At 45.6% G+C, this 27,101-nt stretch overlaps 1 non-coding gene across 1 annotated transcript; it reads left to right on the forward strand.

Annotated features, from left to right (window-relative positions):
• Positions 1–3,779: 3,779 nt before the first annotated feature.
• TRNAL-UAA lies at positions 3,780–3,862 on the forward strand. The gene has a single exon. It is a non-coding gene; the product is annotated as a tRNA-Leu (tRNA).
• The last annotated feature ends 23,239 nt before the right edge of the window (positions 3,863–27,101 follow it).

Consider the following 27,101-nt stretch of genomic DNA (forward strand, 5'->3'; position numbering starts at 1 on the left):
CTTCCAGTTTGATGGGGGTTTTGTTAGTTTTTGTGAAAGAACTTAACAAAGAGAACCCATTTTCCCTCTGGGATAAATAACCTCCTGTAATTGCACAACTCCATTGGTTTTTAATCGAGTCTGTGTGCCCACAGTAAGTAAGTGATCTTTGGTTTTCTGGCCAAACACCAGTATTTGCAAGCTTTGTGGAAAACCTCTCTTCTTGAGCTACAGAGCACCATAAGGTTTGTAGTTCCACAGGGGTTGACTCGAGCCAACAAGCAGCAGGACATCATGTCAAATTCTGCAGAGTATAAGCTTTCACCCCTCGCAATACAACATGTATTTTCTAGCCATTCTATGAAGAAAAGCCTCTGAATACACAGTGAGGCTGGCTTGGTTTCCTGAACTGCCTCTCAGGAAGGAGGAAAGACAGGAAGCAAGAGTGATCTTCTATGTTTGCTTGCCTGTTTATTTTTAAACCTATTGAGGACCAGCTAAGTAGTAATGCTACCCTGTTCAACTCTTCTTTTTGTCAATGAACTCCAGCTACTCTTAAAATGTGGTAGTTTACAGTCACATGAGGGACATTAATAGTGTATTTAAAGTCTAACAAAGTCCTAAGGGCTTCCTCATTAATTTCTACATGAACAAAACACGGGAGCCTTGTTGCTATAAGCAGCATGAAGTTTCCCCCCAAGCCTATTGCACAAGGTGGAGCCAAGCTGTCATCTCGTGCTTAACCTGAGATGACCCTGATAGGACTGCCAGACATTTGGGTCTTGGTGCTCCTGTGGGAGCACAACCCACATGCTGAACTGCTCTCATAGCAGAGAAAGGGCATAAGAGGAGCATGGAGGAGAACCCTGTCCTACTCTTCCTCTTTTCCAACTGCTTTCTAAAGTGATGATGTAGAGATTGTTTTTGCCCCCTCATCAGAAATATGGAGCAGCTTTGGCCTGAAATCCCTTAAAGTGTCATTTTTACTCTACCTGCTCATAACTTCAAGGTTTTGGATTTTCTGGTTTCTCTTAATTACCAATCAGCCACTCTCCAGCTGCAGTATTAATGTGTGGGATGGAATTGCCTCCAGTGGCTATTTAAATTAAACACAGACCTGCTGAATAGACACCAAGTGCCAGAAGATCTCTTTCGGATTGAGAAAAGGCGAGAAACTGCTTTCCAGTTAACATTGCCAATGTGTTTCTGAAGCAAAGGATGACAGCTTTCTGACTTCATGACATTATTGTCTTTCTCTTGCAGAACATGTGTTCTGAAAGCCTGTAGCCATGTCATCTTCAAGCTGACATTTCATGGGGATACTGCAAGCAAGGTACAGCCAGCCTGGCTTGGGATTGCATAAGAGACATCCAAGAGAGTACATGTAATTCAGCTGATATTACAACCCCCCACAGGCAAGGCTGACTCCAGACCCAGCCAGTGCTCTGTGCAGGTTTGCAGGTAATGCCAACCAACCTCATGGATAATGCACAGCCATGGCAGACCCTGGAAAGCATCTGCTTGAGGCCGTGTTTTTAAATACGGACAGGTTTTGCCAGTGACCCCATTGGATATGTGTCATGGTAAGTTTGAACCAGGCAAGGGAAGCTGAGCTGCTCCCACACCAGTGCCTCTGTAGACTGCACATGGAGATTGTCTGAAGGTTTAGCAGCAGTGGTGTAAGGACAAGCCTGTATTTCATTGTCCCATGCCTTGTCCAAGCCTCCCTGCAGCAGCACAAATGCCAGCCAGCAGGTTTGTGCTCAGGCTGGCCACTGGTCCCTTTGCACAGTTTGCTTATGTGGCCCCCTCCCAGCTCAGCAGGATGGATCAGCACAGCTCCTAACATGGCACTGGAGGCTGATTTATGGTGAGCTCAGGGAGGCTTGGAAGCTTGGAGGGGGTGGTGGCTGGGAGAGAGTGGTCCCTAGGGAGAGCAGCAGACACATTGTGCAGCCCTTGCTGTTCTGGGCCAGCATCTTCTTTCCTTGCCTGTGCTGGAAGGATGCCACAGACCAGGAAGCATCAGTCAAACCTGCTCTCTCACATGTCCATACCACTCCCCCTATGCATGTGTTAAACCTTCACTGGAACAAAATTCCACCACTTCAGTCATCTCTCAGGCTGCCAATTCAAGTAGCATTTCCCAGCCTGGACCCAAAGGGTTAAGGCGGGTTGTTAACTTCAAAGCTGGGCTCCATGGGCACTGTGGGGATCTGAGCAGTGTGGGTCATGGATGTCCTCGTGGGCAGGTCCCTTCTCTCCATTCTGTGAAGAGCAGATGCGGCATAAAAACTTCCTTTTGGGCAGGGCATGATTAATCTTTGGTTCTTAGAGGATGACAAATATATTATATTCGCCGACATGCACACGCATTCTCTTCTGCTGATGGGTGACCCCTGTCTTAATGCCAAGCGTGTGAGATTCAGCTCTGTAAACGAAGAGGAGAGCTTTGCAAGCTCATTAATGCTTTGAAGTTGCTCATTAGGAGCAGATTCCTCGGGAGCTGGCGAGCGCAACACCCTCTGTGAGCATGACTTCATTTGATATTAATGTGGGTGCTGCAGCTGGAGGCATCCAGGGATGCTGTGCCGTGATTCTGCACACACAGACCTGCACAGCAGATTGCTGTGGCTGTAATGAAAAGGATAAAAGGGGAGCAGGGAAAGTTGCTGTCCCCTCTTGGCATCTAAGGAGCCGAGCTTTCCTCCTGGCAGCATGTGAACAGGTTGACCCAGCCCTCTGCTGAGCTGAGGACCTGCAGCATCTTCTCATGGGATGCATGGGGTCCTTCCTTGCTTCCTAATACATGTGAATTATCTCTGGAGGCCAGAGTGACCCCTCTAGATCAAGGAGCTCTATGTCACTCTATTTTTAGACCTGGAAACGTCCCTTTTTCTGACCAGTGTCTCTCACCTCTCCATCATCCAATCAGAAGCCCTCCAAACAGCTCAGCTCCCCCAGGGGACAGTCATAAGCAGCCCCTGGAGAAATAAGGAGGGAATTGCTCTCATCTTGAGGCAAGGCAGGACCAGGACAGCCTGGCTGAGTGTATCTACAGCAGACAGAATTCTCTGGTGAAAGGGTCTGGCAGGATTTCTCTGTGTGTTAGCATCCCTGTGTAAAGGTGCTGGCCTGGCAAGAGTGAGGGTGGCTGACATCAGAGGCAGAAATTATCAGATTCCTGTGGTTTAAGGGCTAAAGGCCTCCTGCACATGTGTACTTGGGGGTTGTGGGTTTGAATCCCATGAGATTCAATAGAGGTGTTTGGGGTTTTTTCTTTTCCCTAGATGAGGGGAAAAAAGCTGTACCTCACCCCAAAGGAAAAATAAAAACCCTCCTGCAGCACTGTTTTTCCCAGCTAAATGCCCTAGTAGAGTCCCATATATGGACAGGAGGGGGTGAGGGTGAGACCTGGGGTGCAAGGCCGGGGCTTTAAACATGTGCTGTGTCTGGGTGAGAGTTGCCAGGCTGCCAGAGCTGCTGCCTTCCCCTGGGACCCAGCAGTGCCAGGCTGAGACCCTCTGGAGATGTCCCTCCTGCACCAGAGTCCCTGTCAGTGTCATCACCAGTAACTATGGTCTTTGCACAAGGATCTAGAGTGGCACATAGGGTTGTATCACCCTCCATGGCCCATGAGACCTGCTGTCTCCCAATGAGATGTCCCACCAGTTGCTGGGGACATTAAAGAAAGCAGTGAGGAGGGAATAGTGTTGCTGGGAAGTGTCTTGGGGGTGGGACCTCGAGGGCTTGGTGAGATGTGCGTCCTCAGGGGAGGAGGTGGTGGGCCCCCACAGCCCACCAGGATGGCCGAGTGGTGAAGGCGTTGGACTTAAGATCCAATGGGCACACGCCCGCGTGGGTTCGAACCCCACTTCTGGTAGGAACCTCCTTTTCCTCCTGGTCCAAAATTCCCACCCCAGCTTTTGAAACATCAGCTGAGAACAGGGGTGGGAGCTCTAGGCCCTGTCCCTGGGAACGAGGCCATTCAATGCCCAGCATGAGGGCCCTGGTGGGACTTGGCCGCCCTACCATCCAGGCTGGATGTGTGCAGAGACACGAGCCAGTCCCCCGGCACACAGGCTGTGGATCTCATCTTTCATGCAGGGAGTGCTGAGACCATCGTGGGCTTGAATCCCACATGCTCCCAAAATAGCAACTTGTTTTTCCCGTGGTAGAAATAGAAAAACCTGACTACCCAGAAGGGGGAAAAAAAAAGGTGTTGAGCGCTAAACAGCTCGGGCAAGTCACAAGTGGAAACCAGTGCAAACAAGTGGGTTCAGGGGGATGGGCTTGGGGTTTGTGGTTTGTTCCTATTACCAGCTCTGCTCCGTGACCCCAGACCCATTTCTTGGCTCACCCAAAACAACATTTGGCACTCTCCGAGAGGATTGGCAGTGTCACAACTCCCTGGAGGAAGCCAGCATGGCAGGAAGGGGTTCCTGATTCTGCTGGTTAGATTTGGGAAATACATGAGGAGCTGAGAGCTGATCCTCTGTTTCACAGTGTCACTTATGCCATAGTCTGTCTTGGGTTCGTGCCTACAAATGCTCATGAGATTTTTGTTCCCTTCCTTGTGTGCATGGATGGGCACCAGATATTTCCCTCAGTAGAGGGTTAGGCTGCTGGACTCACAGAGATGCTGTCAGGTTTTCATTTGGCTGCTTCACTCCAGCCCGAGGCCAATCGGAAATGTCCTACTGCTGGGACATGATTTGAAGTGATGGTGTTAATTTGGTTAATTAGGATTCCTGGGTAGCGTGCGCTTCTTGCAAATCAGCTTACCATTGTAGTATCACTGCAAAGAGTTATTTGCTGGGGCATGGGGTTATGTATGAATTTATGATTATGATGTAGGACCATTAATTTCATGTTTGTGGCAGATAATACAGCTCAATTAAAAGTTGCACGTTAGGATCTTTGGCTCTCTCTGATACATTGGAATCAGACGGTGGCCTGCAGGAAGGTCTTACAGAGCCTGTATGAGTGGCCATACAACAAATGGGGCATGACCCAGAGGAGAGGACATAGGAGGAATTACTCTGCCTCTCCTATTTGATTAGTGTCTTGAGGAAAATTTTGTGCACATCCACTAGACCTGGCTTGTTGCAACTAACCTCAGTCATTAAGTGATGCAGAGAACAAAAAACACACCTTTGAGAGTATCCCAGAGGGTCTCAGCAGCATTGAGGGTCAAGTCTTTTGCCTCTGGTGACTTGGAGTCAAACTACTGTTTAGTTCATGTGTCAAAGGCATTTGGTGGCCCTGATGAGTTTAAAGCTCAAATCTCCTCATTTGAGCTTCTCTGTTGATCCATATTCTCACAAAGCTTGTGTTTTTACTGTCCCAGGGGTATGGGTTCTGGTCTGTTCCAGATCCCTTGAGGGTGCTGTTCCATGTTGCAAAACTATTGGGCAGACAGAGCATCATTTGAGGGCATGAGGAGCTCAATGACCAGCCTTTGTATGGCACAGCCTGCTGGAGTCATATGGATGGCTGGGGCCAAATGTTAATTTGAGTCAGGACTGAGATCAAATGGAAGATCACTGTAAGAACGTGGGGCTGGAGATTTGGGGATTGAAATAGCAATGAGTCCAGTGGCCAGGGTAGGTGAAGGCTGTGGGGACTGATAAGTGAACTGCCTTCTACCAGGCCACAGCTTTCCTCTGTTTCACACATCCTCCAAGTGTTTGTCAGAGCTAAAAAGGGCAGCTTATCCGATAGCCATTTCCACATATCACATTTATTAATGGTTATTAATGGCTATTAATGGTTACTGCAGGTTAAATATCAATAGTTTATTGTGTATATATTTGTTATAGATTAACTATGCAGTATGCACATCAGTTACGTTGTGGTTAAAAGTAAGCCCCAGTGAAAGGTTTTTAATAATGAATTTGTGTTCAAGTAGTGTATAATAAGGATCTTTAGCAATCTTACTCTCAATTTCACATGACAGTTTTACGTTCAATAAATACCCAGAGATTATTAAAAACATATTTATCAAAGATTAACAGTGATGAAATAGATACAAATCTAAGCTGTTAAGCTCAATACACATACTTATAATAATCAATTCCCATATTAAAACACAATAACGGCCTTGTTTAATTTAAATGAAATGGGATATTTTTGGTTCTTTGTAAGTCTGTCTTTGGCTGTGTGCTCCTGCTTGCAGATCTCAGATTAGATTCTGGGACATTTGCACTTAAAATAAATCAAGTACTCAGGTAAAAACAAAGCAGTCCTAGAATAACACAGGCTGTTTCAGGAGCAGGGAACCAGAGCTTCAAAGGATGTAGGTCAAAGTCAGTCCACAGGCACTAGAGCAGTATAGCTTGCCTCAGCTCTGTTTCCCTGAGAAATCCCTATGTCCAGTCTAACCTATAGCTTATACTACCACCTCCAGCCACACTTCCATAATTGGGAATCTGGAGCAGCAACTCTCCACTTTACAGTCACAGATGCACCCATACTGTTTTGGGTACAGAAAACTACCACCTGCCTTGTATCCTGTTATTATCTAGCACTTGGAGGCAGAGTGCTAAAATGAGCTAACTGTTTGGGAGATAAACAAAATGTTATTGTTTTACTCTTGTAATGCTGCTGTTGTAATTGCTGGCTGGTGGGTAACAAGAGCTGGTACCTCTGCCTCTGCCTGCACCTGTCTGCAGGTGCTGTGAGCTCTGCCCCAGACACTCATGCTTTGTGAAAAATGGACTGTCTGGATATATTGTGGAGCATCAGTGGCCTTTAGACCACAGGAGGATTCAGAATCCTGAGCTCTCCTGACAGCAGGCTGGAAGCCCCACAAGGCATGCCCCAGCTGGCCTGGATCCAGTGCCCTGCCCCAGCATTTGCTGACGGTTTAATCTGTGTTTGGGTTTGCACTTGTACATCGGCAGAACTAAGTGCCAAATCTAGGTGAGGATGCAAATCATAGGCACCTGAATTTGAGGGAGACACTGTGTGTCTAAAACACATGACCTGTGTCATGACACAAGGGGGCTGTGGGGGTTTTTGACCCTGTAATGTATTGAGGGGTATCTGCCTCTTGTGATGGCAGGATCTCAGAAAACAGTCTGAGAGGGACAGACAACTCCCCCTCTGCTGCTCAGCAGTATCTCAAGTATGCAGTGATTTTCCATCTTCCAACAGTCTGTTGATTTCCTTTCCTTAGGAGTTTGAAAGCCAGGCTCAGGCACTGCTTTAGGGGATGCTACTTCTTCATGTCAGGTGCTATGGAGCAGTTCTGTAGGATCAGGTGTATGCGTGGGGCTGCCAAGGAAACCCTTCAAAGGCAGGGCAGAGTCAGCACATCATGAAGGCAGCTGGGCAGCCCTTCGGAGCTGGACAGGCCTGTTGGAGAGGTGATGGTTGAGAAGAAGTAGGGAGCTTTGGGCCTGTATCAGCCACCTGGTCTGTGGAGACACACGTGTTTATGTGCATATCTATCTGTCTATGTCTATCTCCTGGTATGTGAGTCTCATCTGTGCTTGTGCCACCAGTATATGGTGCAAGTGTCTGGCTTTGAGAGATGTGTTTGACTCAAAAGCTGGCCCGTAACAACCAAGGAAGATCTTTCTGTGCTTACCTGGGTGAGCACAGTACATTTCATCACAGAATATCACAGAATATTCTGAGTTGGAAGGGACCCACAAGGATCATCAAGTCCAACTCTTAAGTTAATGGCCCGTACAGGGATCAAATCCACAACCTTGGTGTTATTAGCACCATGCTCTCCATCATCATATTTTGGCAAGGTTTGGTATGCATGATGCTTCCAGTGACCATCTGTGTCAAGAGTCCCTGACTTCACTTTTTGTCTGATCTGGGGATATGTGATCTGAGCAGCTTAGAGGCTTTGTGTGTTCCCAATGCAATCTCACACTCCCTGTGGACATCAGAGCAGTTATATCTCTTTACTCCTTGAGAGAGTTTGTCTCCTGCATGTGTTCCTCATCCAAACCTGCCTGGTGGAGAATGCTTAGCTGGTAGGGGGGAGTTTCACATCTTAGCAGTGGGCTGCAATTACAGAGGTGACCAGAGAAAAAAGACAAGCAGGCACGCACCACTGCCTTTAATAGAAGGCAATGATTCTTCTGGGCTCCCGAGTAATAGGAGAGATCTGGTTTTAATAAATTAGCAGCCTACAAGTAACAATCTCAAGCAATTAAACACTGGAATGAAGGTGAGCACCATGAAATGTATTCTGGAGCCGACAAGGGGGTGGAAAAGACAATTTCTGAGCAGTGGAGAAGGCAAAAATATAATAAAAATTCCCCAGAGAGTGTAGGAGAGCTCTGCTCCCTCTCTCATTTCTATTGTGCATGCATGTGGATGTCTTGTCTTGCTACTCATCACCCCTCCTTCATCACTGACTCGCAGAGACCTGATTTGAAGCCTCCCTGAACTCATCCAAGTCTCCATCATCATCATCACCCTTGTGCTTGCTCTCACCCATGTAGGTAAGGAAATCCCTGTGGTGAAGAGAGGATGATTGGTGGGAGACATGGGAAGTAGCTGGGAGTGTAAGGATAGCTAGGAGCTGAGGAGGGGAACAAATAAATATGAAATAAAACTGTTAAGCTCCCTGTCTTACATTAATAGCCTGTATGGAATCCTCTTTGCCATAGAATTCAATTTATTTCCATTTAAAGGCTGTTCTTCTCAATCAATGCAGCTAATAAATAGCTGCTGATGGCCATGACCCCCTGGGCTGAGAGAAGAATTTATCTTCTGAGCCAATTAAAGGAATTGAACAATTCCTTTTAATAACACTATGGGATTTTAATACAAGAAAAAAACCAAAAAACCCACAAGCCCAACAGGAGGGGAAAAGAAATCCTCCCCCTGAGCCTTGCAGAGAAGGGTCAGGCAGGTTCTGCCAGGGGTCAGGATTACATGCTTTAAATTGTCTTGTGAAACTGGAAGGGGAAATACAGTGCTGCCTATGAAAACACAGGAATGTTTTTCTTTTCTGGTGTCTTAAAAAAAACAACAACAAACAACCAGAAATCAAAAAACATAATGGTAAATTATGTTCCCTTGTTTACAGAGCTGTAAGGGTTTGGGAGGGATTAGTGAGCTCCTCCAGTACAGTGGGAGAGATCAGCTGGTCAGGCCAGCTGTGACACCTCTGGCACTGCTGCAATGGGCAGGATGCCCCTCCAGGAGTGGGGATTTATCCGGATGCCCTGTGGGTATAAGGACAGTGGCACCCAGAGCAGTTGGGCCTTTCATTTCAGGCATTGCCACATTTTCAGGGGTAAGGGCTGGCCTCTCCATGGCTTTTTTTTCTGAGACTCCCACTACTTTTTTTAACAGCAAAAATCCTCACTGATACACTTCAGTCCTGTGGGGTCACCCTGTGAGACTTGTGGGTTCCCACAGCTGGTATTGGAGCCAGTGCTTGGTCAAGAGAGCATTTGTGCCTTGTAAGACAGACAGGTGTGAAGGAGGTGGCAAGGGAAGCAGAACAGATACCTATTGAATTTTCACACAGCTACATAACCCCAAATGGCAGTGGGTCTTCTCCACTCCATCACTCTCCTGTCAATGAAATCCCATGACTCCTGTTGGCATCGGATGAGAGCATCTGTCAAACACACAAGTCTCCTTCGAACACTCCAGTGCAGTAGGGAAGTCTCTTATCTCCATTTTCCAGATGGCAAGCAGAGGCACAGAGAGGTTAATTGACTCGCCCAAAGTCAGTGCAGGAGGTCTATATGTGATGCCAGATCCCTTGAATCCCTGTCTTCTGGCTTAATCATAAGACCATCCATCTTCATCCTCTTTCCTCTCAGGATTCCCCAGCATCTATGATGGCTTAGGCACTCATGTTGGCAAACTGCAGGTGGAGACAGAGCTGGGAGATGTGCATTTTTGGCAATAGTTTCTCAACCCCATTTCCCAATAGGAAATCAATTTTGATCTTGAAAGTTTAGGTTTTTTTAAACTCCAATCTGCTTCATGAGCTGCAAGATAAATGTACTTGAGTGTTTGCTGTTTGGGGAAGCGTTTCAGAGATGCCAAGGCAAAAAGACATTTCATCACTGCTTTGATAGAGAAAGGACCTCTTTCCTGGGTTTGGATGCACTGTCCACACCAAAATGATAAGCAGATTGAACCCGCAGGTAGAAAAGGAACAGTGACCTTTATTTTCAAGTGATCACCTGGTAATAGATCCTGCTGGACTCTGGAGATTTGTCCTTGATAGCCATTCCCCATCTGTTCTGCAGGTCTGTGCATGCAGGGCCATTGAGAAGTGTGGCAGGGCGTGAATATTTCCATCACAATGTCTTTTGTTTCAGAAGTGTGAATGGAAGAAGTGGAGAGTCCTGAGATGGTCGTTGAGGAAGGTGGAGCATGTGTTAAGTTCCCTCTGAGACTGGGAAGTATATCACAACTGTAAGTCCTCCTCTTTCAATTTGCAGGTTTTCTGCAACATCCCTGCTCTTTCTTCTTGCTCTTCCGTTTTCATTTTTTATTAATTACCTGGTGACAATTTTCCCAGAGGACTCTATTTTTTCATTAATTATTAGAAGAACTACAGGGGAAACTTAGAGCTGTTGGAGGGCTTACTTTGAGAACATCAGGTTGGGTGCATTTCCTAATGCCTACACGTATATCTTTTTGTCATTCTCCTTGCACAGGAGGCTAAATGACCTGCCTGGGATGCAGAAGAACTTTTTTTTATTGCAGTATAACACACTGAGAAAGGAAACTTTATTTAAGTGCTGGTTTGTTGGCCCTGGAGACCAACATACTGCTCGGGCAGAATCGATCAGTGTGTTCTGTGTATGATTTATTATCATGTCGTGTGTAGCAGAATTCACAGACAGAAGCCAGTGTCAGCGTGGGACTGTGCTGCATGTGCATCACCCTTTTCTACAGCTGGAGGTTTAGATATGGCAAGAGAAGAATTAACGCTGGGCTGAAATCTCAGGTCCAAATGGTGTCTTGTCCCCAGTGCAAACAATTAATGGAGGTAGAGGAAGAACTTCTGCTTTTTCTCTACTCCTAAAGCCATGACCTTTAGAGTTGTCCCTTCTACAGTCCCCACAGTATACAGAGATTTATGGGAATGCCTTGAAAGAAAACCAGGAAACTCAGTGTTAAAACTGAAAACTCCTTGGTGTGGCGTATTTGAGCACAACAGATATTCAACTTCTGTTTGACAGAATACAAGTGTTTTTATGATGTTGATCTGTGAACCTGCTTCTGCAGCTTACTGTAGGATATCTCATATTTAAGTACTTCTGTATAATTAGAAGAGTGTTCTCCATACATGAGCAAGCTTTGGAACAAGCCAAGAAGAGACAGAATTTCCCTCAGAAAATTCTGACCAGACTTGCTCAATAAGAGATTTCAGTAAACACAGCCTCAAAGCTGTATGGGGACACAGAGCAGAGCTCAGCATCACCTGCTCCTTTCAGAAGCTGAATGAAAAAGGGTGTAAATGTGATGGGTTTCTGGGCTTTAATTTAAGGACTTTAAGTTGCACCGATAGTTGGGACCAGCCTTCCCATGCTAACTTTGTCTTCCAGCTTGTGCTTGACTTTCCACACAGGGCATCCCTGCTCAAACCCCTACAAGCACATCTGCGAGGACTCCTCCTGGAGGTCTCTGCCCAGGCGTTGCAGGGTGGTAGCACTTTGTTACATGGCAAGTCCCACGCTGTTTTACAACATTGTTTCTATGGTTACCCACCACTCTCCATAACCCACGGAGCCTGTGAAGAGGCAGGATTACATTTTGCAGCAGCAAGACCTGTCATGTACAGTGACGGGCACAATACCTGATGAAGAGTGAAGTCCTGACCCAGAGCTTGGTCCTGGTTGCAAGGCTGCTGCCTTGGGAGCTGCCCCTTTTGCTGGGAAGTGCCGGGAGTCAGAGGTGGGCAAGTGGGGGAGACCCCATCAAGCCTTGGGTAGTTGTTGTGTCACTCCCAACCACCCAACTTCTCACCTTCATGTCAACAACCAGCTGGAATCTGGCATTTGTTGGAGGTCATTGCAAGGGTGGGACAGGGAAGAATGGCTACAGCAATGGGAGATTTTTTGCGAAGAAATGCCCCATAATGACTAACATGGCCCTGTTTGGCCCCAAAGGTTTTCTGGAATGAAGTTACAAACGGTATATAATTGGATTTGGCCTGCAACAGCCTTTTCTTCCCAGACTACTGGGTTGAATGCATTTCTATTTCATTATCTGGGGTAGTTTGTTTAAAGGTGTCTGAGGAGGATGTTCCAATGAATTTTTAAGGAAGGACCAAGGATTTGGTCTGGATAACACGACCGCTATGGAGAATGAAATTTGTTGAGAATAATTATTTGACAGAACTCTTTATAGTGCTTAGTTGTCTGTCTAGTTGGACCAGATCATGCCCACAAATCCGTTACTGTAATGTGATATTTGCTTGCTGGTAAACCTGCCAAATATATGTATGTGCAAGAACGCTATCCAAAAGAGTTAAGACAACTCACAAAAAAAAGAGATTTGGAATGTCTCAAAGTGAAGAAGATTAAAACTTTATTTCCCTAGGGAGAAGATTTATTTTCATTATAAAAATAATTTAAAAAAATCAAGTCCCCTCTACCAAAAATTATTCATCCTAAACTATAAGGTGCTTTCAGGGGACACCCTTCCCCTCCAACTATATCAGAAATTAACAGTTTTGACAACTTATTTTCCACCAGTTCCAAGTAATGCACGGGGGTCCTTGAAGTGCCTGTGGATGACAAACTGGAGATCAGTCTGAAACAGTATATTACTGCAAATACAATTGTCTGCTTCCATGGAGGCAAATTGTGCTACAGGAATGAAATAGCTCTTCCCTGTGTGGTTCTGATCTGTCCTCAAACCCAATCACATTCTTGGTCCTGGCCACCACAAGGTGACCAGATAACGGGACCTAGAAGGAAGCTAAAAGAAGAGCAACCAGACCATCCTTCTGCCTTCTGATCACTAAATGATCAGATGCTTGGAAAAAATGATTTACGTAGGAAATCTTAAGGCACTAAACAAGGCTACGAGATGACGACGTGTACTTCTGCATGTGGGAAAAAAAAGCCTAAAATGATCTGAAGGGTGTAAACATGACGGAGACACCTGCAGTATCAAAGGGACAGCACACAGAACAGGGCTCAGAGCTGGCAGCTTTCCTTGCTTTCTTTACTGTTTGGAGCAGTGGATGGAAGATACCTGAGAGGCAGAGCATCATCATCATCATGACAATACTTCACTTAAGCTGGTCCCTTTCTGACTTGATTTGTTACATCCTACTCCAGCCTGTGACTGGCATCAGGTTTTCTTCCACTGAAATACTGACTGGGAACAAAACAAAGCAACAAAATATTTTCCCCTCCTCTTAAATGTGGTGACCCCCAACACCACAGGGCAAACCCCAGCCTGCTGAAATCAAAAGAGCTTTTCCCATGGGGCTGTAAAAGCTGCTCTCACCTGCCAAATGTCATCTGTCCTTGTAGGCTCTCCCTTCCTTCTGAAGTAATAACACAACATATGGATTATCATTACCAGACCCCAAGACTGTAAAGAAATTTTTATATATTTCCTATAGCTGTCTCTAGATGTATGGTTGGATTCTCAGCTGAAGGGAAACCACGCTGATTCATGGCAGCTGAAGACACAGCCTCTTGTTTTTGTCTTGTCTTCTCATCTCATTGAACTTTCCAAGGATCTAAATTAATGTAAGGGAAATATGACCTTGCCTCCGTGAATTGTTTTGGGGGCTAATGTGCTGAGCGATTTATGGGCAAAGAGGGTTTCTTTTTTCCTTTTTCTTTAATAAAAAGTGCTTTCATTCAGCAGCTCTGATGGAAAGCCTGTGAGGACCCACGATAAGTATGTAACCGGAACAGACTCATATTAGCTATCACTGTTACAAATCTATTAGTCCCACACATTAGAGCATGTGCTGGACCTGATGAGCTACACTAGTGGGAACATGAGTCATTTTGTGAAATAGATGTAGCTTGCAAATCTTTTAGACTGTTATCCAATTCCTTTTCTTTCAGTTTAATTAGGATATAAAACATGGCCTTAAGAGCTCGCACGAGTGGAGGGAACTCCATGTGAAGGAGAGGGAGACAGCTGCAAGGGTTTCCCAGCTGCTCTGCTGCTGAGCCTGTTGGCTTTTGCCTGCAAGGTGGTTTTGCTGTTCCCCTAGGGACTGAGGGAGGGAACGTTTCTTGAAGCATTGAAGGAGGACAGAGCTGCTTTTACTCACTTGAGGGTGATTTGCACGAGGCGGGTTGGCCTCGGATTTTCTCACATCCCTTCCCTGCACTGCCAACACCCAGCATGCTGGGAGATGCTGGGCTGTCTCCCAGTTGTCAGAGCTGCTCGTGCTGGCGGGACACCCAGCATTCGCTGGGCCTGAGCCAGGGCCCAGCAGAGATCCTGAAGTGTGGAGGGGTCTGCCAACAGCTCCCTCACAGGGTAACACGGCGACAGCAGAGAGCAGCAACGAGGCAAATTGGATGGTGATTCTTTTCCAACCATATATGCAAACCACCTATAATGAGCAGAGATGAGCCCCTGAGACCTGTGATACTGATGATGAATTAATATAAAATCAAACCATACACTTTAAAGACAAGAGCATCCAGCCCTTCTCATAACTGATGCAGGACATGTTTCATCCAGAGCATATCTGCTATCATTGGCACACTTTCTGTTCTTGAATTCATCTGTTCTGTACATTTGGGGACTGGCATGATTAGCATTTGGCTTTGTAGAATTCAGAACCTAATTCCTATGGGTTTTCATGTCTTCCTTTTTCTTGTTTTGATTCTTGTTTGTCCGTTTGTTAGTTTGTTTATCAACATATTTCCTGTTTGAAACAAAAATAGCAGAGATGGGCACTTACTTTTTTCCTGGACAGAATCCTTTGGATACTGATTTATTTCTTTTTTTAAAGATGGACACCTGGTTTCCTTACAAATGAGTGTTGGCAGGCTGAGAAGCTTGGGGGAGGAGGGGGACAAGGAGAAATGCATCTGTTTAGAACAAATGCAACACTGTAGGAAAGCTTTATAATATCATCCAAGACTGGCCTGATTGTCTGATGCTTTAAACATATGGTATGCTCCTATATATATTATGCATGAAAACTAGCTGCATGCACATAGCAGTCATTCTGCAATGCTTTACACAGAGTCTGCCAAATCCTGAACTTCTTATTCAAACCCAGCTTTCAGTGAAGACAATGAGCTTTTATCTCAGCCTCACTGCATTTGGCATGCTTCATCCCTTCTCCCTTAATTTAATCTCAACTGGATGAGGATTTCAACATTTCATCCTTTGGCACTGAATGCCGACCTTCCTGCTCCCCAGGGCACACAAAGTTGGAGCTGGAAGCGTGTGGTGGTGTGGCAACGAAAGAAGTGCCGCTGGGAAGGGAAAAAAGCCTCATCTGAGCGTGGTTAAGAGGCTCTGAGGCAACGCTGACATACCTGTGTCAGCTCTGACTCATGCCCACATGGCATAGATTGTCTTTGTCTAGGATCTCTAAGGCAGTTTTCCAGATCCACCTGGGCAGGGCAGGCACTGGGATGGACTAGGATAAGGGCTGAGGAAATGCTGTAGCAAGCCCTGTGGTTTCTGTCCTGCTCTGATACAGACTTTTCCTTCCTACTTAGCCTTAGTCTGAGAGAGTTTTTTTTTGTGGGGAGGAAAACTGCTGTTCTGGGAGGACATTCACATCATCTTTGCACTGCTGGGCTGGTAAGAAGTTGAACCAGGGAGGGATATTGCAGCTATTGCATGTATTTCTTGGCTACCATCAGTGCCGTGCTTGGCCCTGTATAGGGATACCTTTTTGGGGGGGGTTGTGGGAGGGAAACACCTTTGGCTTTTTTTTTCTTTCAAGTTATTTAAGAAGGGAGAGAACAAGGTGTTTGTCCTACCAGGCAGCCCAGTGTCATCATGCATTTCCTTGCTGTGTTGAAGTGTTTGCCCTTTACTGGAGGTGACAGACCAGAGGAGCTAACTGGCAAGTGGTTATTTTATAACTTGATATTTCTTGTATCTCTTTAAGTGGTAACACTCCCAAAATGCAAAGGGTGGAATTTTCCAGATGAAGAAAAGCAAAGGTGCTTCAAACTGTTTGGTCAGACAACACCTGTCATTGAAACAGAACCTCTTGTTGCACAGCAAGACGTCATCATCCTGTCAGACAGTTTCTGAAGGCTGGAGGCATCCAGAAAATGATGTGGAAGGTTTTGCAAGAGTCCCTCTGCCATTAGCTCTGCAACAGAAATTTTCCGGGAGTATATAGTCTGTGACAGGTGTAATTATGCCTAATGCACTGTCGAAACTTTGCAGTTTTGAGGAACTTAATGTCAGTCTGATCCCTGTCCACCCACGGCTTTATCAAAGAGGGTCTGAAAATGGTCAAGGCTTCTTTTAAGTTTGCAATAGTTGGAAGGCTGCAGGAATTCTAGGAATTTAATTAGAGAGATTATCCTTCCCTTTTTCTTTCATTTTTAGCACTGCACAAGGCAATCTGTTTTTTTATGTCTTTGAATTTCATTTTCTTCCCCGCCCAAAATGTTATTGAAATCTCCTGGGCTCTCTTATTTGAGGAATTCCTGTCCTCCTCTTCCTGCCAATACAATCTGTGGCCCTGCTACACTGCTGCCAAAATCCTAAGCAATTAGACCCCAAAGGATGATTCAAATTCAGATTTAATCTTGGGCAAAGAGAAGCCTTTAGATCAAACAACCCCACTACCGTGCAGAGCAAAGACTCTGAATGCACCACCACGCAACGATCATTAGAGGAGCAGGAGATCTGAAGTTTAACACTCACATATGTGAGTGATGGATAAACATCACTTTCCTAAAAAAAGCACTTTTTCATGCCCTTTAATCCATCCAGAATTTAACAACTGGGTGCTGACTGAGACACAGCTTGACTGGGGAGAGATGAAGGGACAGAGAGGAAGCTTAACACACAGCCAGCTCAAAGAAAATGCCTTTAATGCTGCCTATCTCAGAAGCTTTGAAGAAGAAGCCCTTGTGTCCTTGGTGGTTCTCTGTGGCAACTTTTTGGCATTAAACTTTGTGTAAGAGAATTATGAATTTCCCATATCATGTATGGAGATGGGATCCATTGTGCTAATTCCAACACTGTGGAGATTTAACATTCACCACACTCCTTCCTGCAGATATACTGTGATGTGTCCTTTACAAGCTGCAGCTGAACTACATTGAAATCTTGACTGACACTTCTTATCTGATAGGAGGTGCTTTTCCACTGGCTGCTCTTTAGAGTGATAAATGCCAGGAGTTTGGGAGTTTGCTTGTATCTGGGCTCTCCATCTGAGACTTTGGGCAGGTAATTATCCTGAGACCATGGGACTTTGTCATGAAATCCACTGCCATGCTCATATAGGGAATGAGTCCGCCAAGGGTCATGGATTTGGTGTATCTGGGAATTGGGAAGCATCCACAAAGATATGGAGAGAAGCATAAAAACTGAGCAAAGATTTTCCCCAACCAAAAATGAAAGTAGACCTTTTCTGACATTGTGAAGTTGTCTGTCTTGATCATCTGGGAAGGCCATGAGTTGGGATTGACCCAGTAGCCTCCAGATTTGAGGCTTCAGTCAACCAAGCAAAGCAACTAACCCTTGCAGGCTGGTGTCACAGCTGGAGCAGAGTGATAAACCTCCTATGTGAGGAAACTGGTAAAGAAAATGGAGTTCTATGGCAGTTAGTCAGCTCTAAACAGAAAAATTTCTTCCCTATAAATCCTTAACACATTTTTGTCCTAGTGGAAGGTGCAAGGAGGAAAAACTTAAGGAAGTGAAAGTTTCTTTTGTCCCTTCCTTCTCCCGTGTCTCACTTTTTCTCTTACAGGTACATTCTGTTTTTCACTTCCAATATTTATCACCTGAAAGCTGAAAACAGGATTCACTGCAATCCAGGAACTTTTTAGGATAACATTGCTCATGAGGTCTGAGAAATTAATGTTGGCATATAGTGGAGGAAGGAAGAGACAGGTGTCACCTTGCTCATTCTCCTCTTTGTTCAGTGCTAGGATGTTCACACCAATGTGGCTGGAATAACTACAGATAGTTATTCAGTCTCCAGATAGAATTAACATCAATCTTTCTTTTTTTTTTTTCTGAAAAAGCAGCAAAATAAATCTCAGTAAACTCTTTGCATCCTTATACACCATGGAGGAGGTAAGGAAAGTGTTCCCATCCCAGCCAGGTATGGTGACTATGAGGTAACTGTGAGAGGCTGCCTGGCTCTGGCTGATACTGACAGCAAAGCTGGGGGCAGGTGAGCTGAGATGGCTGTGAGTGGCACTTAGAGGACAGAGAGGCTGCCACAGTGCTCCCCACCACCCTGGAGCCAAGTGGAGTTTTCTTCCCTTTGGCCACCACAGCTCTGCTGCGTGTTGTGGTTGTGACTGACACACCCACTGCTGCCGCCCTCCCTTCCTTGCTCAGATGTGCTGTAGCTGGTGTTTTAGGTGCAGCAGGATGCCCTGCCTGCCTATTCCTTAGATATCACAGTGCTATGCTAAGGGAAACTTCCCCTTCCTTACCTGATAGCTGGGACAGTATTTTTGTGAGCGCTCACTGCCCCAGTTCCAGGCTCCTTGGGCAGCTCGACCTGTTTGGAGGCACAGGCTGAGGAATGCTGGCTCCATGTTCAACTGCCTGAGTCAGTTCATTTAGGTACTTGAGGGTAACAGTTGCTTCATCTGGTTGGCTTTTTTTCTGTTGTTTGTGCCTCTGTTTGCTTCTCCCTCCTTTCCCCTTAACATACCCTTTGAGCTGTTCTTTAATTGAAGTAAACAGAGCAGCTGCTATGGTGTGTGTTGTTTTTCCCATTTTCCCCTGTGAGTCACACATTTCCTTCCTTAATGTCTCTATCTTCAGTCGGTCTGTACTAATGAAGCCCCTCATCTCAGCTGCTGAATGCTCAAGCTCATCTGCCTGGAATTTTTGAACTAATTTCAATTCATTTCCCACTTTCCCCTCTCTTTCCCACTGCCTTTCTCCCATTCCCATCCCATCTCTCTTTATCTCCTCTCCCTGCCTTTAACTCTTTTTCCATGCCTTCCTCTGTGTGTCCCACCAGCCTGCCCACAGCCCCCTCGCTGTCTGCTGCCCTTCCAGAGGGAGATGAGACCTGTGCATCACTGCATATGCAGGATGCACGTGCTGGGAAGGTACAGCAAGGACCAGGAAGCACCTACATGGATGCCAGGGCAAGGAATGGCTCCTACAGCTCTCTGCTGCAAGGGGGCTGGAGAAGCCCCTTCTGGGATTATTGTAGCTAGGAAACACTAGGAATGGGCATTGCCCTTTTTGCCCCTCTTTGCTTGACAGGGGAAGGAAATAAGGCTGCACAGTCCCATGCCTGAGGCCTGCTGGAGCCAGCTGCCCCTTGGCTGTATGTTGTGCAGGAGTGTCAACCCAAAGCACACAGTGAGGAGCAAGAAAGAGCAATGGCAAACAGCAACATCTCTGCTCTGCTTTGCTTATGAAGGTCATTCTTGCCACAGCTTTAGCTGTTCTCAGAAAAGAACAGCACTGTGGGGCACAGGAAACGTTTAGTTGGTGTGCCCTGCATACCATGGAGGTCTGAGGCACAAGGAGTAGATGTGCACTGAGAGGCTCTGCCCTTGACAAAGTCAGGAATGTCCCGTGGCACCAGTGCTCTGTGCTCGCTCACGCTGAAATGAAGGCATGTGCTGATGTTTGCTGAGCAGGATCAGTGTAGTCCTGTTTTTTTTTCTCATTATCACTGTCTTTTGTGGGTTTTGGTGGACAATTCTTACTTAAACACTAAGCCCTTCTGTTCTCTGTTGAATTTATATCCTTACTATTGCAGAAGACAGGGACTGCTGTTTCTTCTCTTTAGGTGTGGAACTGAGTTGCAAAGAAGCCAGGATACAATTTAAAAGTTAGGCTCAGAGCTTGTCACCTGTGAAATGTCAGCAGCCCTTGTCTAGAGGAGCTTGGGACAAACCAGCACTGCAGTCTCAGCAGTGTCAAGGAAGCCAAAGAAACCCACAGGAGTCTCTGGTTTTGAAGCAGTCCTCACTGCAAACCCCATTATCACAAGTGGGTCAGATCCCTTCTTGGCTTTCACTCCTTTATCTCTTCCACCCAAAGCAACAGTCTTTTCATTTCAGGAATACGCAGAACTGAGTCCCTGAGATTCAGCTGCAGGAATCTGACCCCAGACCTTGACTTTTGCAGGTTAATTCCATACTGACCACCGAACATCTGACTCCTCCAAAAGAAAAATCAGGGTCATTTTAGAGCTGTAAGAGAACAAACAAATGCAAATTTTTGCCTTGGAGGAAAAAACACCTTCACAGCAATCAGAAACTGGCTTGTGTGCTCCTGGGAGAACCAGTGGAAGAAGCCAGAGTTATGAGCACTGGATGGCTGGAGGAATTTTGCTCTTGCTTCAAATTTTGCTATGCTGTTTTTGCTTTAAAAAGAGGGTTCAAAGGAAAAAAAATAACATGACAAAACAAAGCATGCCAGTGCTTTCCTCTTTGGCTTCAGGGCCTCCTGTTGAGGTTCCCTCATCACCATAGAGATAATATTGCTTGTTAGGCCTAAGACTAGCAGTTGGAATTCAAGTGGAAAAAAGACCTAAACAAACCCATTATAAATCCCCAATTACTTTCAAACTGTCAGGCTTATTAAAAAAATGTAAATATCCTTCTCATTCTTGCAGAGAGTGTATAAAAATGCATGAAGCTAAAAGTCAGCTGAGCTGAAAGGAGTTGATTTCTGAAATAACTTTGCTGGGAAAATGGCAGAAGTTGCTCCTGGATGTCAGAGGGTGGAAAAAGTACACCTGCCTGAGCCACTGATTCAAATCATCCTTGTCGTTGGTGTGCTGCTGGTGCTATCCTTCCTTACTAGACCACTGGTTTAATGTACCTTTTTGGGCTATTTTTTAGCTATTTTCAAGAGCCAGTCATACAGCTCTAACAGAGGGAATTTCTACCAGCAGATACATGCTGGACCCCAACTGCACATGCCTTAAAGTGAAGGTTCTCAGTACTTACCTCTCACCTCAGTGGAACTGTTTGTTCCTCAATGTTTTTCTCCTACTTTTTCCTCTCTTCTCTCTTCTGCAAATGGGGAGGGCATTTCTCTTGTTCTCAGATTTGATCTTGCTCTGATTTCTCAGGAGTTTTTCTTTAGTGCAAAGCAAAAACATCTCCTTTCTTACCATGACCTGCTCCTGGATTCAACAAGGACTTACTCCGGAGGATGGGATTTCCCAGCTGTGCAGCAGAGCTGGTGCTAGCCCTGCAAAATGGTGAGGTTATTTCTGGAAGGAACCAGAGTTCCTTTCATTTTCTTCAACATGAGTTATATTGAGGACTTCCTTCCCCACTGCTACCCTATCCACACTTAATGAGAAGGGAATGTTATCAGATAAAGGAAGCTTAGTGTGTTAGTGTTAGGCAGAGTTAAGTGTCATCATTCTGGTGGTATGAAGTGTTGCTCAGTGTTGTCTGCAAACTGGAGAAAAAAAGCAGTATTTCTCCCTCTGGCCTCAAAGCCAAACATGTGGGTCATTGGCAGAAGGGTAAAATGCTCCCTGGGGAGCCCTGAAAAGCAAACTGGTGTGCCAAGGATGTTGGGAGGTCTGTTAGATTCTATAGAAAAAAAAAATCCCATTTGATTATCTCTCAGGCTGAAGATGCAAAGAGTTCTTGTCTGGAAGCGACTCTCCTTGTCTGATCTCTTGTGTATCATGCGATACAGATTCCAAATACAAGAACATATTTCATACAGTTGCCCTGATTTGGAGCTCAAGAGCTTTCTTTTTTTTGCTGCTGTGTTTGTAGACTTCACAGCATACACCCGTGATGGCAGGGTGCTCAAGCCAAAGGCACAAGATTGCCTTTAACCCAAAGAACTTGCCACCTAATAAAAAGCCAGGAAGAAGAACTGGATGTTAGACAATGAGACAAATTAGTGTAAGATGCAGCAGCCCACCACATCAGCGACTTCCTTGTGGTTCCAGATTTGATAGTTGTCACAGTGAAGGAGAAAACAGGAAAGGATTTGAAGGCAGAATACTAGTGCAGGCTGACAGAGAGCTTCTTCTGAGCAGAGGGTGGGAAGGAGAAAGCATTAACATGTTTGTGTGGAAGTAGGATGTGTGGACAGTGGAGTGGGATCTTGGGATGTGCTGCGGCACTGATGCAGCACTGGTAGTAGTTGGGGAAGGGGAAGGAAGAGCAGCCTTTCAAAGGAAGATAAGGAATTTAAACATCCCATTATGGCATTGCTGTGTGTATACCAATACATGATACAGGATTGCCATATTTTATCCAATAACCTGTATATACCTCAGAGGTGTACATATTAAGAGAATAAATGGTTAGCTGTTTAATTAAGGAAGCAAAATTGAAGTGATAACATTAAAAAGAAGCATAATTGCTATTCTGATCAATCATCAGCCAGGACTAGCTTAAAACGGAGCTACTTTAAAATCTCACTAGAGACTTTACAGGGACTGCTGAACTTGGCATTTCTGCCAGTTCTCTCTGGAAAAGCTAGATAGTGGAATCCCCCTTTTCCAGCCATTTGCAGGTGCTTTGGCACTAGCTATGTTTTTTGTCTGGATGCTTATGAGAATCCGTGATTTTAATTTCTGAACATTTGAAGGCATCCCCAGAGCCTTGGCAGCAGCATTTTCACGGTGGGGGGTGAGGGGGTGTGGGTGAGGGAACTCCCGTTTGAAGTAAGAGCATTGTGGAACATGGAAAGGCAAAGCCTGGCCTTCCTGTGCAGTTTTGCTCTGCATTGCCTTGACTGCCTGCAATCAGTTCCTGATGAGGAGCTGTTTATAATATCCCAGGGATTACCCTCTCAGCCTGGCAATCTTGCAGGGACCTGCCATCACCCCTGGCCTGACTGAGCATCTGAGATGTTTTCTGCCTTGAGATTTTGGACGACGTGTTTCCAGAGCAAAAGGACAAGAGTTGACTCCGTACTAATGCCAAATTTTAAATGTTTTGACTATAAAACTGAAACACCATTACCTATTCCCTGCAGAGCTCACTCTCTCTCTCCCCTTCCCTTCTCCTCTCCACACTGTAGCCTTTTGTATGTCTCAGGCATTAATCCCTTGCTGCTGGGGTGTGTAAATTAAAGAATAATAGAGCTGCAGAGGCATAAGCTCGCAATGATGGGGAATGTGTTTGTATTCTAAGAAGCAATTTCAGTGAAAATTAACTCAATTTCATCTGAAATAGTGAAGACCGGCATAAGCTGGCAGATCCCTGAGGATGGTAAAATTACTTTGTCAAAGCTCTGCTTGCTTAAATTAACCAAGCAAGCACTCCAGGTTATTGGCAAGATGCAGCTAGTAACTAGGTTTTAATAAACAAAAATAGCTTTTTGGATAAATAAGAAAAGTGCAAAGCATCTTATGTATTCTGCTGATGTGTTCATCTGTGTGTCCTCAACAGCAAGACCTTCACATTCCTTCAGGAGCTTTCTTCAAGTCTCCATGTCTGGCTGGTCTCTCTTCAGAGTCTTCATGAACAAGTATCAATGAGAAAGTGCTTTTGGAGATGATCTTGGATAAGCCTTTTCCCAGCAACTAACAGACTGAATGGCTCAGTTTGCAACACCAAGGTGCTGTAACAACAGTTTTTAGAGACTTTTTTTTCTTTTCAAATCAGAAGATGACTGTTACCAGATTTATGACTATTAAATTGATCAAAATAAGATGCGGTGTCAGAGCAAAAATTGCTCCACACTGTCACTGATACAGCAGATTCCTCAGATGATACATTGCTGCCAAAGGGCCAGTCAGGGTGTGAGCTTTCTCCTTCAGCTGGGAGCTCAGGTCCAGGAGCAGTGAAAATTTCTTCATGACAGGAAGAGTGGCTCAAGGACCAGCTCAGAGGGCTTGTGAATCAGTTTAGAATGTACTGGATTGTACAGTTTGTTTTTGTAGTTGTGTTTTCCCCCCGCCCCCCCACACCCCCCCTACTAATTTCATTTCTATGGATCCTGTTTTGCAAAAAAGCTTTGCTGTTGGAGATTGCAATCATTAGGAAGGACCTTCTAAAAATGCATGTTGGGGTTATTCTTTTGCCTCCTACTCCGCCACCGGCAGGAAGGAAGATTGTTTCTTTTGGATCCCATTCCTCGAGGTATTGTGATTTTGGTTTTGGGACTAGTATTCATTAGGAATGTCATTAATTAGACAGGAGGATAAAGAGCTTAGAAACCCATCCATTGGAAAGGAATATGGAAAAGATTCTCAGAATTGAAAAACTATATAATCTCTCTCTCTCCTTTGCTTCTCTCCCTCCAAAAGAGGCCATCAGTATTCAAAGAGCACTCGGTACTTAAAGACTTTGGGTATATGTCATCAGTACCCTCATTGGAAGGATGGATTGTTCCTTCTTGCTTAGCCAAGTCATGATTTCTGGCACTGGGAGCTACTTCCGTTCCTGGTTCCAAGACCCTAGTGAATGAGGTGGAATCCAAGCATACAGGGACTGCACTTCCCTGGTTGTTTGTTACTCCCCTCCCTTCCTACCATAAATCTCAGTATCTGCAGCAAGGAAAGCAGCTGCATAAAAGATTTGCTGAGCCATCCACTCATTAAAGTGTTTCATTGGTGAAGAAATACTTTCTCTCACTGTTGCATATTTACAGTTTGGAGATTGCTTGTTAGGACAATCTGAGGTTGTATTTTTTAGCTGTGCTGCTTTCAGATGTCAGGAGAAGACACTTGGTTAATAACCCACTGTTACTTTCCATGAACTCTAGTGCCCTGACTTGGGAGACAGCTGGCAGCCCCTCTCCTCATAAACAAAAACACAGGGTAGGAAATACGGGACCAGGTCTGTGTAAAATCACCTCCCTTTGATAGGATTAATTGCAGAAATGCCACCAACTTGTCGTTAAATCCAACAAATGCATTTGGAGCAAGGAATAAATCGCACAGGGAGGCAGTGGCTCATCTGGACAAACGCGCCCCGCTGAGACCTTTCATCACAGCACTGCTCTGTTGGGTTGTCCGTCACTTTTGCTCCTTTTCCCTATTAATGCCTTGGCTGTGGTCAGAAAGGTGCCAGCTTTAAAACAAAAGCCTCAGAAATGGCCGGGGAAAAAAATAATACCTCTCCCTGCCCTGCACTATCGCCAGCCCGTCCGTCCGCTCTCGCAGAGCTGCTATCTGCTCCCTGCCTGCTGCTCCCGTGTTGTATCTGCTCCCTCCACTGATAAGACCCAGTTCATCCATTGTCAGCCCTGCTGAGCCAATCTAGCTGCATTCGAGCGAGCTGGATTTTGTTCTGCATCACGTATCAATGACAACTTCCAGCTACGGCCTTGCTTTTAAAACCTTGCCGGCGAGGGTGCGCGGAGCTCGAGGAGCGAGGCAGATCTCTGAGCACAAAGGGAATTCAAAGCGGCTCGAAAACAGGCTTTAAAAATAGAGCAAATATGCTGTGGAGGCCATCAGGAGGGACTAGATAAACATGGGACACCATGATAGCTGCAGGCTAGACTGCTGTACTGTGCCACACCTGGAACAGGAGTGTCAGTGGGTACAAAACACAGCACTGTGCCTGCTATAAAAGCAGAAAAGCGATGATTTGTGACTAAGGCACAGCAGTGACACTGAGTGGCTGGAGCCTGTTGCAAGCAATCTGGGCTCCCTCTCCTGCAGGGTTAGCCAGTCGTCTTGGCTGAAGGGGAGATTCTGCAAAGGCATGTTGAAGGCAGTCAGGAATGCAGGTGAATCAACAGGGTCCCACACCTAGACCTCTGCAGCCCTCTGGAAACCTCCCCCTGTGATGTGGCAGTTGCTGGGGTGGGAGCAGAAGGAACTTGCCTCTCGAGTCCTAACCAGGGCTGCATTGGAGCCAAAGCCTCAAAGAGCTACTGTAATTTGAATAATAAATAAAATGTAGCCTTCAACTTTGGTTTTATTAACAGTATGACATATTTTATTATCAAATTACTTTGATACTCGTGACTTGGAAGAGTCAAGATGCAGGGGAAAAGCCAATTGCATGGGTGCTTTGCTGAGTATGAAACTGCTCAAGCTGTAGTTTGTGTGTATTTCACCTTTAATGAACCTGACATTTTATGAGTCAGCACTGAGGGGAATGTGACGGTCGTCTTTCAGGGACACCTCACGCTTCATCTCTGCCTGCCAAGATGTCACCTCCTTGCTCTTTGCTCTCTTAGGCTGCCACACTTTTTCCCCCCCTTTTGCACTTTCTCTGCTCAAAAGATTAACCCTACAGTCTCATACTGGAGAACTTACTTCAGCTGAAGAGAAACAGCAGTACAAGACAGATAAGAAAATAATTATACCCTGAGGAAGCATGAGGAGTGTCTGCATCATATACACTTGCTTTACAAAACAGCAGCTACTTATGCAAAGGAAGTGGCCTTTTAAATCTAAGAGAGGGTACATGGAAAAGCCATCTCAGTATCTACTTCATTAGACCTCCATTGTGGCTACTTGGAGCAGTTTCTGTCCTATCCTTATGTTAGTTTTCCACTACTGGAGACGGTGTGTTTTACCGATTGCATGCACTGCATTGTGGCCATATCCCTGGATCAGGGCAGACAGATTATGAAAATCCAGTGTGAGAATCCTGAGGGGAAGGGAAGGGAATGGAGGTTTAGGATGAAGCATCTCGAGGGGAGGAGTTGGTGGCAGATCCAAAGCAGGGTTTGGATCAAGGCTTGTTTCCCCCAAGACATCTGCTGAGGCTGCCCAGAGGAATCACATGCTTTGTTTCCAGGGGTCTTAGTATGAAAGCCTTCAAGCTAAACATCACAGAAAATGGCTCACTGGGCACTCCTAGGGATCAGGCATCCAGACAACAGCTTGTGTTGCTGTCCTTCAGCCTTCCTCTGGAAGGCCCATGATAGTGCAGAGAAAGGTAACGGACGCAGAAAAAAAGATTAGACAATGACATGGAGGAAAATCCGTGAAGGTTTATTAACCACAGAGAGCCATTATTTCAGGTTGGCAAGACCAGGCCTGAGGTCTGAGGGAGCAGATGGAGTACACAGCAAAGCAGACTCAATACCCTCACCCTTTCCACGCT

This window comes from Lepidothrix coronata, unplaced genomic scaffold (assembly GCF_001604755.1).
Source record: "Lepidothrix coronata isolate B3197 unplaced genomic scaffold, Lepidothrix_coronata-1.0 Scaffold84, whole genome shotgun sequence".
NCBI lineage: Eukaryota > Metazoa > Chordata > Aves > Passeriformes > Pipridae > Lepidothrix > Lepidothrix coronata.